Below are 12,872 nucleotides of genomic sequence, written 5' to 3'. Positions count from 1 at the left end.
CCCCATTGACACATGGGAATCGCTTGCCTTAGAACGCACAAACTGGAGAAAAAGCATCTGCGGGGGCACCAATTACCTCAAGCGTTGTAGGGTGGAGCACACGGAGGCCAAGCGTAAACAGCGGAAAGAAAGCGTAGAATCCAGAGCATCCCACCCACCCACCTCATCAAACACCACCTCTCAAATCTGTGGCCGAGTCTGCGGATCCAGGATCGGACTATTCAACCACCGCAGAGGCCCACCTCCCCGGAGTGGAAGCAAGTCACCCTCGACATTGAGGGACTGCCGAAGGGAACAGGAGCAGACAGAGGGTGGTGACAAACCTTTAGAGGCATCCCAAACGGAGGATTTTGTTCCATAATCCCTCATGGTTGACAGTCAAAGGCCTTTGTGAGGTCAAAGAAGGCCATGTCCAAGGGATGGTGCTGTTCCCTGCATTTCTCCTATTGTTACTGCGTGGTGAAGATTATGTCCATTTTGCCCCTTAGTGGTGGAATCTGCATCGTGACTCTGGGAAGACCTCTTCAACCACAGAGAAAAGGTGATTGAAGAGGACTCTTGCGATGACCTTCTCAGGGATAATCACTTTAATTACTGCAGTTGAACTTGCCACCTTTCCTGAAGATGGTCATGATTAAGGTGTCTCTGAGATCCCCTGGCATAGTTCCCTCTTTCTAGATAAAGGAAATTAGGTCATGTATTCTTGAAATATGTTTTTGTACTTGAGTGGGGATTCCATCTGCTCCTGGCGTCTTGCTATTCTTTAGCCATCAGGTGGCCTTTTCTACCTAGTGCCAGGTTGGGATTGTGCGGAGTTGGTGGCGAGTTGCAAGCTGCGGGATGGAGTCGAGGACACTCGCGTTGAAGACAGATTATCTGTTAAAGAGATCTTCAAAGTATTCCTTCCAATGGACACTGACTGTCTCTCTGTTCTTGATGACCACCTCTCCGTTCTTGGCCATCAGTGGGTTGGGCCATGGGTGCTTGGGCTCTCATGGCCTTGACTGCGCTAAAGAAACCTCGACCGCGATTCGCTGGTCCGCAAGCCACATTTTCTCGGGCGGTTCGCCCTCGCCGGCCGCTGGATTCTCCGTTCCTGCCACCTGCTAATGGGATTTCCCTTTGAGGCCACCTCACTTCGCCGAGAAACTCCCGGGCATGGGTGCGCTGCCAGGGCGACGAGAATCCCGTTGGCGGAGAATCCAGCCCTCACATTTCATGGTTGTCACTATCCTGTGCTTTCTCCACCCGCCATCTATTCTTTAGGGTTTTTTTCTGGACCTCAGCCTTCAGGGGCACAGTAGCACAGTGGTTAGCATTGTTGGTCCACGGCTCCAGGGTCCCAGGTTCGATTCCCCGCTGGGTCACTGTCTGTGCGGAGTCTGCACATTCTCCCCGTTTCTGGGTGGGTTTCCTCCGGGTGCTCCGGTTTCCTCCCACAGCCCAAAGATGTGCTTGTTAGGTGGATTGGCCATTCTGAATTCTCCCTCAGTGTCCCCAAACAGGTGCCGGAATGTGGCGACTCGGGCTTTTCACAGTAACTTCATTGCAGTGTTAATGTAAGCCTACTTGTGACAATAAAGATTATTTTTAATAAAGCTGTCTATGGAACTGCTTCCTTACTCTCGACTTGTTTGCAGCTTATCAGCTCCTCGCACTCCTGGACTTTCTCATTGAACCTACCCACCGTGTATCGCTTAGGGCAGCGATGTTAATGTTGGAATGCCTGACACACCAGGTAATGATAGCAGTATTCCGATCCAATTTGTCACAGTTGGAGTTATCCATGAGGGTGCTGACGTTCCAGGTCCCGAACTTCATTTTAAGGGGTGGAAGATGCTGGTGTGGGAGTTCCTTTAATGTGGAGTTGGCTGTTGCACACCAACCACCGCTGGATGGGGCAAGGCCTTGGTCCTGCGCGAAGGAGGTCCAAGACACCTGGAAACCAGGCTCCACTGTGTGGGCCTCGGACGTACAATCACACACACTTCTACTGTCCTCCTTTCTCCTTCCCACAGGACCTCTGTCTCTGGGATCCATAAAGTGCAGTGGCGCCCGATCACCGCACTGGAGTCTCACTCTTTTTACCCTGCTCTCCTCCCTGAAGTCTCGTTCTTAATACACCACTCCGCCGACTGAAGTCTCACTCCCCATACCCCACTCTCCTCGTTGAAGATTTGCTCTTTACAGCCCCACTGTAAATAGTTATGATCACTACACACAAGGAAAGATGAAGGATGGATAAACTGTGCAGTGGGCAAGGGATTCTTGATGATTTCTCTCAGAGTGGGTATTTGTTGGCCGTGCATGTTAAAATTGGAGATTAGTCCTGCTTTAGCTTTCACACTGACAGAGGAAGGCATTGGGTTTGGTCGTGTATTTCTCCCGCTATTCTCCCGCTCATCCGCCCTCACTTGGGCAGGTAATCTGCAGAGATGCTACCTGTTTCCCCTTACAACCTATCTCTCCTCTGAATTTGGTCACTTCCTTCATCCTCCACCCAGTTGTCCACCACCCTTGCACCCTGTCTGCCCTCACACTTTGTGATCTCCACACCATGCCTTTCCTCCCACAGTCTCTGACTACATCCTGCCACCCTCTGTACACCCTGTCTATGCTGCAATTCATGCTTCCCACAGTCGGCAACCCCACCCCTCACCGCCCTGATTGCTATCTCCTCTCACAACCTTTGCCCCATCTCCATCCTGTCTCCTTCATCCAAGTGCTACCTGGACACAGACCTATTCCACTGTTGATGTTTCACCTCATACCTGACCCAAAGTCAGGAAAGAAGAGATAGATCCTGCCCTGACCCAAGACAGAAATTCTCTCTGAATGTTGATACTGGTTCCGTTTCCCTTATTCAGTGCTTCATTCTATCCCCCTGAAGTTGTTTCCTAAACCTCACACACTCTGAAGAGACTTTTTTTTCTCTCTCCTACGTGCATTTTCCGAACTACAGAACAAATGGTCGCTTGGCAGCACAGAACTTGAATATTGCTAAAAGGAGAGACACATGTTGCACCAGCTGTTTACCCCACACCCATCAGGACAAATGCAAGAATGCCAAATTTCAAACCGTCGCAAACATCATACTGCAGTAGCAAATTGGTTGGTTGACAAGTTGACTGATTGGCTGAGGTGTTGCCATGGTTTCTGCTTCTTCTGCTTTCACTTTACTTGTGCCAGCATCACAGACTAATATCTGTATTCCGCCAACATTTATATGGGTAGCGCCAGCTAAACTGGGCATGACCTGCTCAGATTGTAGTCCTGATAATGAAAACATTTAAATGGCGATAATCTAAAAATGGGCTTGAAGATTTCAAGTAATGGGCCTGCAGGAAAGTAACAGGAAACTATAACTCTGAGATAATTCAAAAAAGGCACAGAGCTTCAACATGTTTTATTTGTTTGCAGTGAATTGGTCCCTGCATGTGAATGTATGTCACTCCTATAAAGTGTAAATGAACCAGGATACAAGCTCAACTGATTATCTTAAATTGGTTGTTAGCGTAGCTATTAGCACAGTCAGAATTGTTCAGTAAGTGCTGCGCAATCACGGAATCACATTTAACAGTGGATGCTTACTTTTGAGTTTGGAAGGGTGGTCTAGTTATGTACGGTCTATACTCTGCCAATTATAAGCAAACGGAGAAACATGCGGCTTGATTTGGCCAGCTAATCATTGGGTGGACGGCCTAAGTATCTGACCTTGCATCGGCACTGAAATTTACACATGACCTAGTAAAGATAAACTTTCTAATTTATTCAGCACTCCTAAGATTTTTATGTTCTCTCCCAAAAATATCCCAATCCCTAAAGCCCTTTTTACTGCCCATCCAAGCGGCCAGGAGAGATTACTCAAAGTAGACTTGTTTTCGCTAGAATTTAGAAGGCTAAGGGGTGATCTGATCAGAGTATTCTAGATATTAACAGGGAAAGACCGGGTACATAAAGATAATCTATCTTGTATGTTCCTGTCTTAGTTAATATCTCCAACCTATTTTGTCTTCCCTTCGAGCTCACTGAACCTTTGGGAAGTGAATCTACTCATTCAAGCTCGCCGAGGGAGAACCCATTCATAAACCAAGACTGGGACTGTTCAGACGTAGTTGGTTTAGTGAGGTGGTTGGAGAAACTACCAAGTTGTTACTCAGTTCCCTTGTTTGAGCCATATCTTCAGTACAGGCCTCATCAACTGGGCGAGTGGTGCACAGCTACACTGGACAAGCACCTCTGCCAGGACTGGGATGTTTCAAAGGCAACTTCACCTCTCAACTGTAATCAAGGTGGAGAAGGGGAAAAACATGAAACAGCACTTTCCTCTTCCAAAAACATGTGGGCTCACAGTTGTTGGTCCTGTGGAATCCATTGCTGAATGACAGAAATTGTTTTTAGACAACCTCCTCCCCTATCATTTTTGCAACGATCGGTGCTCAGGCCTAACAGGCCTTACTTCCATCCAAAAATATCGGAGGATGCTTTCCCTTACTTTGAATGTCCTTGCCAAATATCGATCTCCGTTGCTGACAGATGGAGGTGGTCAGACAACAAGGTATGATGTCCCTTAGCCGTTTGCCGCTATCCCTTCTGCCTCAGTTTACCATGCCTGTGTGAATCAGTGGACGTGTTGGGGTATTATTAAGCTCCCAAGCAAGGTATTATTACCCTTACAATCCGAACCAACCAACAACAACAACAACTTGCCTTTACATAGCACCTTTAAAGGAGTTAAAAGGGAAATCCCAAGGTGCTTCACGGGAATGTTACCTCACTCTGAGAAAAATCTTTTTCACACAGCGTGTGGTTAGGGTCTGGAATGTGGTGGAGGCAGGTTCAATCGAGGCATTCAAGAGGCCATTAGATTATCACTTGAATAGAAGCAATGTGCAGGGGTATGGGGTAAAGGCAGGGAAATGGCACTAAGTCATGATGCTCGTTCAGAGAGCCGGTGCCGACACGATGGGCTGAATGGCCTCCTTCTGCCCCATAACGATTCTGTGATCCAAACAAAATTTTCCGTGCAAGGGGTTATCAAGCCAGATGACCAGGAGCTGGATCAAAGAGACAAGGGGTGTCTTAAAGGAGAGGTTTAGGATGGAAATTCCAGCTCTTAAAGATCAGGCAGCTGAAGATGCAGCTGTCCATGGTGAGTGATTAAAATTGGGGATGTTTGAGGGAGTAGAAATGATCCATCAATTCAACATCATCATGCTTTGCAACACTGTCTGTCCTTTGCTAATAAATACCGTGTCAAAGAAATACATAATAAACATACAACTGTTGTTCTCCGTCCTGCCTTTGTAATAATACCTACCCTCTTCGGAGACTGGAGTGAATAACCCAGGTGGCTAATTCCAGTGCAGAATGGAGTGAGTGCTGCATTGTCAGAGCTAGCATTTTTTGAATAGAGGGTTGGGAGTGGGGGGGGCGTGTGGGGGTGGGGGGGGGGAGGGGGGTGGCAGGAGTAGTGATATTGTGGTAGAATCAAAGACTCATAGAATTTTCAGTGCAGAAGAAGGCCATTCGGCCCATCGAGTCTGCACCGGCCCTTGGAATGAGCACCCTACTTAAGGCCACACCTCCACCCTATCTCTATAACCCCACCTAACCTTTTGGACACTATGGGGCAATTTAATATGGCCAATCCATCTTACCTGCACATCTTTGGACTGTGGGAGGAAACCAGAGCACCCGAAGGAAACCCACGCAGACACGGGGAGAAAGTACAAACTCCACAAGACAGTCACCCGAGGCCGGAATTGAACCCGAGTCCCCGGAGCTGTGAGGCAGCAGTGATAACCACTGTGCCACCGTGCTGCCCATAATAGTGGGCATAGTGGTATTGTCATTGGACTAATAATTGACAGAACCAGGATAGTGCTCTGGGCACACGGGTTTGAATCCCACCACAGCAGACGGTGGAATCTGAAATCAATAAAATTGTGGGGTTGGATTCTCCTGTTCTCCCAGCTGTGTTTTTCTCGGAGGTGCGCCGTCCACTGGTGATGGGATTCTCTCCTCATGCCGCTTGTCAGTGGGATTTCCCACTGAGGCCTCCCCACACCACCGGGGCACCCATGGGCGGGGGTGCGCTGCCGGTGGGAACAGAAATTCCCAACGGCTGGAGAATTCCGACCATGGAATTAAAAATCTAGCGATGACCATGAAACCATTGTTGATTATCATAAAAGCCCCTCTAGTTAATAATGCCTACGTGTGACTCCACACACACACACACACACAGTTGATTCTTAAATGCCCCTTGAGGTGGCCTAACAAGACTGAGGCAATTAGGGATGGGCAATGAATGCTGGCCGAACCTGCGACGACCCCATCCAATGGTGACTGCAGTTCAAAAGTATTTGAAATGAATACCACTTATTGTCACAAGTAGGCTTCAAATGAAGTTACGGTGAAAAGCCCAGAGTTGCCACATTCCGGCGCCTATTCGGGGAGGCTGTTACGGGAATTGAACCGTGCTGCTGGCCTGCCTTGGTCTGCTTTAAAGGCCAGCGATTTAGCCCAGTGTGCTAAACCAGCCCCTGCAAATCAGCCCATTTTGTTGGCTGTAAAGCACTTTGGGATGTCCCGATGTTGTGAAAGGAACTTTACAAATGCAAGTTGTTCTGTCTTTTCTTCCCATCACTAACCAACATAATGGTTATTAAAATGAAAGAAAAATACTGCTGGAGATCTGAAATAAAAACAGAAAGTACTTGAAAAACTCAGAACTGCGAGTAGACTCGAAATGTCAACTCTGTTTTTCTCTCCACAGGTGTTGCCAGGCCTGTTGAGTTTTCCCAGCACTTTCTATCTTTACTGCTGGTTGTTGAAAGGCCTTTTTCCAATGACTCAGTGCATACATGCAATTAGCGTGTCGTGACATTTAACTGCACAAGCACGGAAGATCCCTGGTTTAATTGCTGGCAGGGCACTGAGGAACTGGAATTATCTCAGTGTCTTTGAGCCGGCAGAAGGAGGACCCAGGCTGGTTTCTCCCTTTACATCACCATCTAGTGGCACCACTTAGGAATTGCAGCTGTGGATGATGGGGGGGAGACAGGATAGGGCTGAATTTCGATGTTACCCTTGGCAACATTTGCCAGCTGTCAATCATTATCCACTCTCGCCAATGATGGATGGCGAATTGCAAAGCTGCAAATTATTTATAATATTTATTTGGGTCCTTCGAGCCAACTTGTCCATGCCAGCTTTCAAATTAATTTCGTCTCACACCCTCTTCAACTGGCCCCATTAACAAATCCTTCTATTCCTTCCCCACCCCCCCTCACATTTCTACCCAGCTTCCTCTTAAATATATTTGCACTATTCGCCTCAACTACTCCATGTGGCAGCGAGATCCACAACCTGAGGCGGATGAGGACGCGTAAAGGTGAGGGACAGTGGATCTTGTCCCAGTTTTTCTCCGAAACATGAACATCAAATACTCTCAGTGCAGGTTTGACAAATTCCTCAGGGTGGAGAGGGCATGATGGTAAATTTTCAGGCAGGGGATGTTCGGAATATGAAGGTGACCTCGGTCCTATTGGAACGCTGCCCCATATATTCTCAGGACATTTCGATTCCAATCAAGGAGTTTTAATGAATACTTCTGTCTCCATTGGACATCCAGGGGAACCACTGATGGAAAGATGCCTTACAAGAGATAATGAGGATGGGCTAAGACAAGAAACCACTGGTATGCCCATTCAGCAGGCAGCTTCCCTGTCCAGTTATGCAAATGGATCCGCCATCAGTATTTGGAATGTGATCAGCGATTTTGCGAGCTGAGGTAGGCATTGTTTCAACTCCACTTCATTTGCCCTGGTGGAGCGAACTGCCAGGAATTTCAAGGCCAAATAGCTCCTGTGCTCTGTCAGCACAGTGTGCCTTCACCGCACTCCCCAGAAAGTGTCTCTTTTCCAATTTCCGCACTAACTGGTGGAATTTCTCAATGAAACCGACTGATAGAGTGTTGACTCAAGGGGGGGGGGGCGAGGCGGTGAGGGGGAGTTGAAGTTAGTCGCATTATGGCACATGTCCACTCACAACAGGATCTGAGAATTGCCAAACAAAATTGGACCTTACCCACCAACAAAGGAGGCAAATCACATCAGTCTCTGGGGTGCATTCCAAACTCAAGTCCATAATCTGTCAACTCATGGTCCAGTATAACCAAGCTCACCTCAGTCAAAAGGCTGGTGGGTTCAAGTCCCACTCCAAGATTGTGAGCGTGGAATTTAGGCTCACATTCTGAATGTGGTACTGAGGGAGGGTTGCGCTGTCAGGAGGATCATACTGAGAGTAAGTTGGCGACCGTGTTACAGTGACCATAACCTTATAACTGGGTGCCAACAATCAAGCAGGAGCCAACAACTGTGTTACAACGGGTGCCTTGGAGTTTAAGACAGCCCACATTTTGCACCTCATGCCGATGATATCCCAAAATGGCAACCATCCGCATCCACTCCATCATTCCACTTTTATTCTTAGAGCACAAGTTGACAGCCTGTTTTTGGAGGCATTTTTCGAGACTTTAATGGTCGACCTATACACCTATATCTATGGTAATCCAGGCTGATACGGGCGGTGCTGTACTGAGGGAGCACTGCATTGTCAGATTTGCCACCTTTCTTTGGAATGCGGCATTAAGTCGAGACCCTTTCCGCCTTCTCAGATCGGCAGAAAACCCCCCACCGTGCTACTTTAAAGAAGAGCACGGTGAGTTCTCTACAGCAGCTTGGACCAGTATATATCCTTCAAGCCATGATTGAGAAAAATCAATTACATGATCACTATCACATTGTTGGTTGTGGGAGCTTGCTGTGCGCAAACCTCCTCACAAAAGAAAACGCGAAGCATTGGCTGTCAGGTGCTTTGAAAAACCTGGGGTTGTGAATGGTGCTGTATTAATTTATAGTGTTGATTTTTCTATCTGGTGAAAACCGTGCTCGCCTCACAATTTCGCAGTGGTTTATATCTATTCCCTGCCCGCCATTTGTATACGCGCCTGATTCCATAAAGGTTTGACTGTCTCTTCTGCTGTTCCTGATGCCCCTCGCCTCGCAATCCTGCTCCCAGTGGGGAACCCGAATTGCCCTCTTTTCGCTAAACACTCATTTACTTTTTCGTTTTTCTCTTGAAAGCGGGTGGAAGAGAGTGCAAGGCGTGAAAGCAGCAGCGCAGCGGGTAGGGAAAATCGAGAAACGACGGTCGGTTCACGATAAACCTGCACCCAACGATGCCTACAGGGCAGTGAAGCGTAGGCTGAAGGGGAGAGAAGTTGCGTTGCAGAGAGACCATATCGGTGGCATTTCCGAATGGAAATCCATTTCTTCTTGTGGTGGTGGTGCCCGTGGGTGGGGGAAGAGAGAAGGGCAGGGGATAGGACAGGAAGGGACTTGTCTTAATTCTCAATGGCTTCAGCTAATTCTTATTTGATGAATAATTAAGTAGTGGGAGTCACTTTTAACCTGGTTGAGGAGTTTCCGATTTTTTTTTTCTGTTGTGAGTGTTCCTAGAAATGGAAGATTTTTTTTTGTGTCATCAGCAAACCTACGGTTTGGATTGGCGTAATCCATTTTTGGTATGAGGAGGCGTAGTCATGTATAAAACATCATCCAGTGTCATTAGAATGCTACAGAATACCACCAAAACAACATTGTCTTCTGTAAGGATGGACACAAAGTCAGCAAAGGTAGGTGAAACTGGACTTTGGCTTCTGCAATATCTGATGCCCAGGAATCAATGCATTAAATCCATCATTCTCTATCTTCAGTGTCAGTTTATAGTTTGCTGTACCTTGGCTAAATAACTTACACCTAATTGTTGTAATAGTCTTTGAAATTCTTTCAGCTGAGTTTGATTTAACTTCAGATAGGGATGTCAATAAAACGTTATTGCTAAAAGAAAAAAGAATTGTTCTTAAATGGTACTTTGTAGGGCATCACTCAGACCTCACAATCTCATGAAATGTGTAACAAGGTCAGAAAATGCTGGACAATCTCAGAGGGTCTGATAGCATCTGTGGAGAGAGAAGGGGGCTAATGGTTCGAGTCTGGATAGCGTTTTGCTTTGTTTAAAGTACTGTCGCTGATATGTCGGCAGACTTATCAGTTCTTTAACTAAGGTGAACTACAGAACAAACATGTGACACTTAATAGTTTCTGATAGTTTTCTTAAAGTAATTCTGGTGTCTTTTAAAACGAAACCTGCTCATAAATTTATCTGCACCACAGATTGAACTGGTCTCTTGGGATATTGTTGTAGATTTGTTCATCCGCTGTCTGACAAGATTTAACCTGTTGTTAAAGTTTAAGGATAGTGGTCTCATGGCGTAGTGGCTGGCATCCCTGTCTTTGAGTCACAGGTTTTGGCTTTGAGTTCCACCTCAGGAAAATGGTGAAAGATGATCTGATATGCATGAGGAAACACAAAGTTGTGTACTCAATTACTCATTTCATAAACATAAAAACAAAGAAAACAGGTGCTGGAGGAGGCCATTTCCGCCCTTCGAGCTTGCTCTGCCATTCATTATGATCATGGCTGATTATCCAACATCAATTGATCAAAGTGTGAGACATGTCACAACTTAATGGTCAAAGCCCACTGTTAGCAATCGAAGCACAAAGACATGTAGAATATCCTTCTAGATAATTTTCCTTTGAACAGAGGCTGTGAACCTGCTGAGAAGCAAGGCTTCATTCAAGCAGGAGATGGCTATTGCTATTTCAAGGTATTGAACCCTTCCTTTAGTAAAGCCAGCAGTAGGACTGAGACTGTAAAAAATCGTAGTTAATATCTCATTTCAAATAAACTCATTCAAATATTTATTAAGTTTGAGTGATGAGTTAATGAGTTCTTAATAACCAATCTCAATTGTTCTCAGAAATTTACATTTACTTTAAGCATGAAACCATCATTTTCCTTTTGTCAAATCTAACTGTTTCCAATCATTCTTTATTAGTTCGGTTTTCTCTCTATCTCCTTGTCTTTCATGTTTTAATCTGCTTCTTTACCCCTCTCCATTCCTTCTCCTCTCCTTTCATTAGCTAGAAGTTTGATGACTTCCTAGGCTTTATTAATAGTGGCATAGAGCACAAGAGCAAGGAGGCTATGCTGAATTTATACAAGACACTAGTTAAATCTCAGCTGGATTACTGTGTACAGTACTGTGTGCCACATTATAGGAAGGATGTGAACACATTGGAGAGAGTGCGGAAGAGATTTACAAGAATGGTTCCGGGAATGAGAAACGTCAGTTATGAGGATAGATTCAAGATGTTGGGACTGTTCTCCTTGGAGAGAAGAAGGTTAAGAGGCGATTTGATAGAGTTGTCCAAAATCATAAGGGGTCTGGTCAGAGTAGACAGGGAGAAACTGTTCCTGTTCGTAAAATGATTGAGAATGAGAGGGCACAGATTTAAAGTGATTTGTGAAAAACGCAAATGGATGTGAGCACACAGCGAGTGGTTGGGGTCTGGAATTCTCTGGCTGAAAGTGTGGTGGAGGCAGGTTCAATAGACGCACTCAAGAAGGCATTAGATGATTATTCCTGTACCAGCCTCCCCGAACAGGCGCCGGAATCTGGCGACTAGGGGCTTTTCACAGTAACTTCATTTGAAGCCTACTTGTGACAATAAGCGATTTTCATTTTATTTCATTTCATTTGACCAGAACAAATGTGCAGGGGTACGGGGAAAAGTCAGGAGAATGACACTGTTTAGCACAGGGCTAAATCGCTGGCTTTGAAAGCAGACCAAGGCAGGCCAGCAGCACGGTTCAATTCCCGTAACAGCCTCCCCGAACAGGTGCCGGAATGTGGTGACTAGGGGCTTTTCACAGTAACTTCATTGAAGCCTACTTGTGACAATAAGCCATTTTCATTTTCATTTCATTCACTAAGTCACGGTGCTCATTTGGAGAGCCGGTGCAGACGCGATGGGCCGAATGGCCTCCTTCTGCATGGTAACGATTCTGTGCACATTCTGCCTTTGACTTTTGTATTCTCTCCTTACTTTTATTTAGATGCAGCTTTTTAATGTCCTTAAATTATTCTGCATCGCCATCAAAGTATGGTATGAGTAAACGGAGCAGAGTTCAAACGTGGCTGCACCATTGCCCCGAGGCAGAAGGTGGCAGGTTCAAGCTCTGCCACAGGGGCTTGAGCGCAAAATCCTCCGTGATGAGTCAGCATGTACTAATAGACTGTCAAAGGTTCCATTTTGTGACTGGGAGGTTACAACCAATCGCATCTTGGTGAATGCAAAAGATTTCATTGCACCATTCAAAACAGATCAGGGAAATTCTCCAAGAATCCTAGCCACTATCAATCCTAGTCAAATAGGACGATTATGTGATCATTCCCTGACCTTGTGAAGGTTTCCACATCTGAGTAGTTTGCAATCATGGCTACACTTTTAAAGTAGTTAATTGGCAGCACCCTGGGTTGTTCTGGGCTGTGAAAGGTGGTCTGCAACTGCGATTTCGTTTTTTTGCTGCTGTCTTTTCCTGCTCTTTCCCACTCTATGTTTAACGCTGTGCTTCTTCCAGCTCCTCTGTGTTTCAATGTCTGAGCGAAGCACATTTCATTGTGAGAACCACCCGAGATACGGAAATACATTCTCACAAAGCAGGCTGGCTACAAACAGCGTCAGTGTGGGAATTTGTTTTGGCAATTAATTATCTTTTTCTACAAACATGGCCGAGGCTGGGGGGATAGGGTGGAGCGGTCAGCTTTGTTTTCTGTGGTGCTGAACCAGCAGCCGGGTTGAAGAGCCTCCGCCGGCTGGTGCAAGTTGCCGCATGCGTGGGAGCACCGGCAGGACGTGATTCCAGCCCCCGCCAAAATAGCGGCGCCGGAGAAT

The sequence above is a fragment of the Scyliorhinus torazame genome, chromosome 3 (assembly GCF_047496885.1).
Source record: "Scyliorhinus torazame isolate Kashiwa2021f chromosome 3, sScyTor2.1, whole genome shotgun sequence".
Taxonomy (NCBI): Eukaryota; Metazoa; Chordata; class Chondrichthyes; order Carcharhiniformes; family Scyliorhinidae; genus Scyliorhinus; species Scyliorhinus torazame.
Note: the sequence above shows the minus strand (reverse complement) of the source record.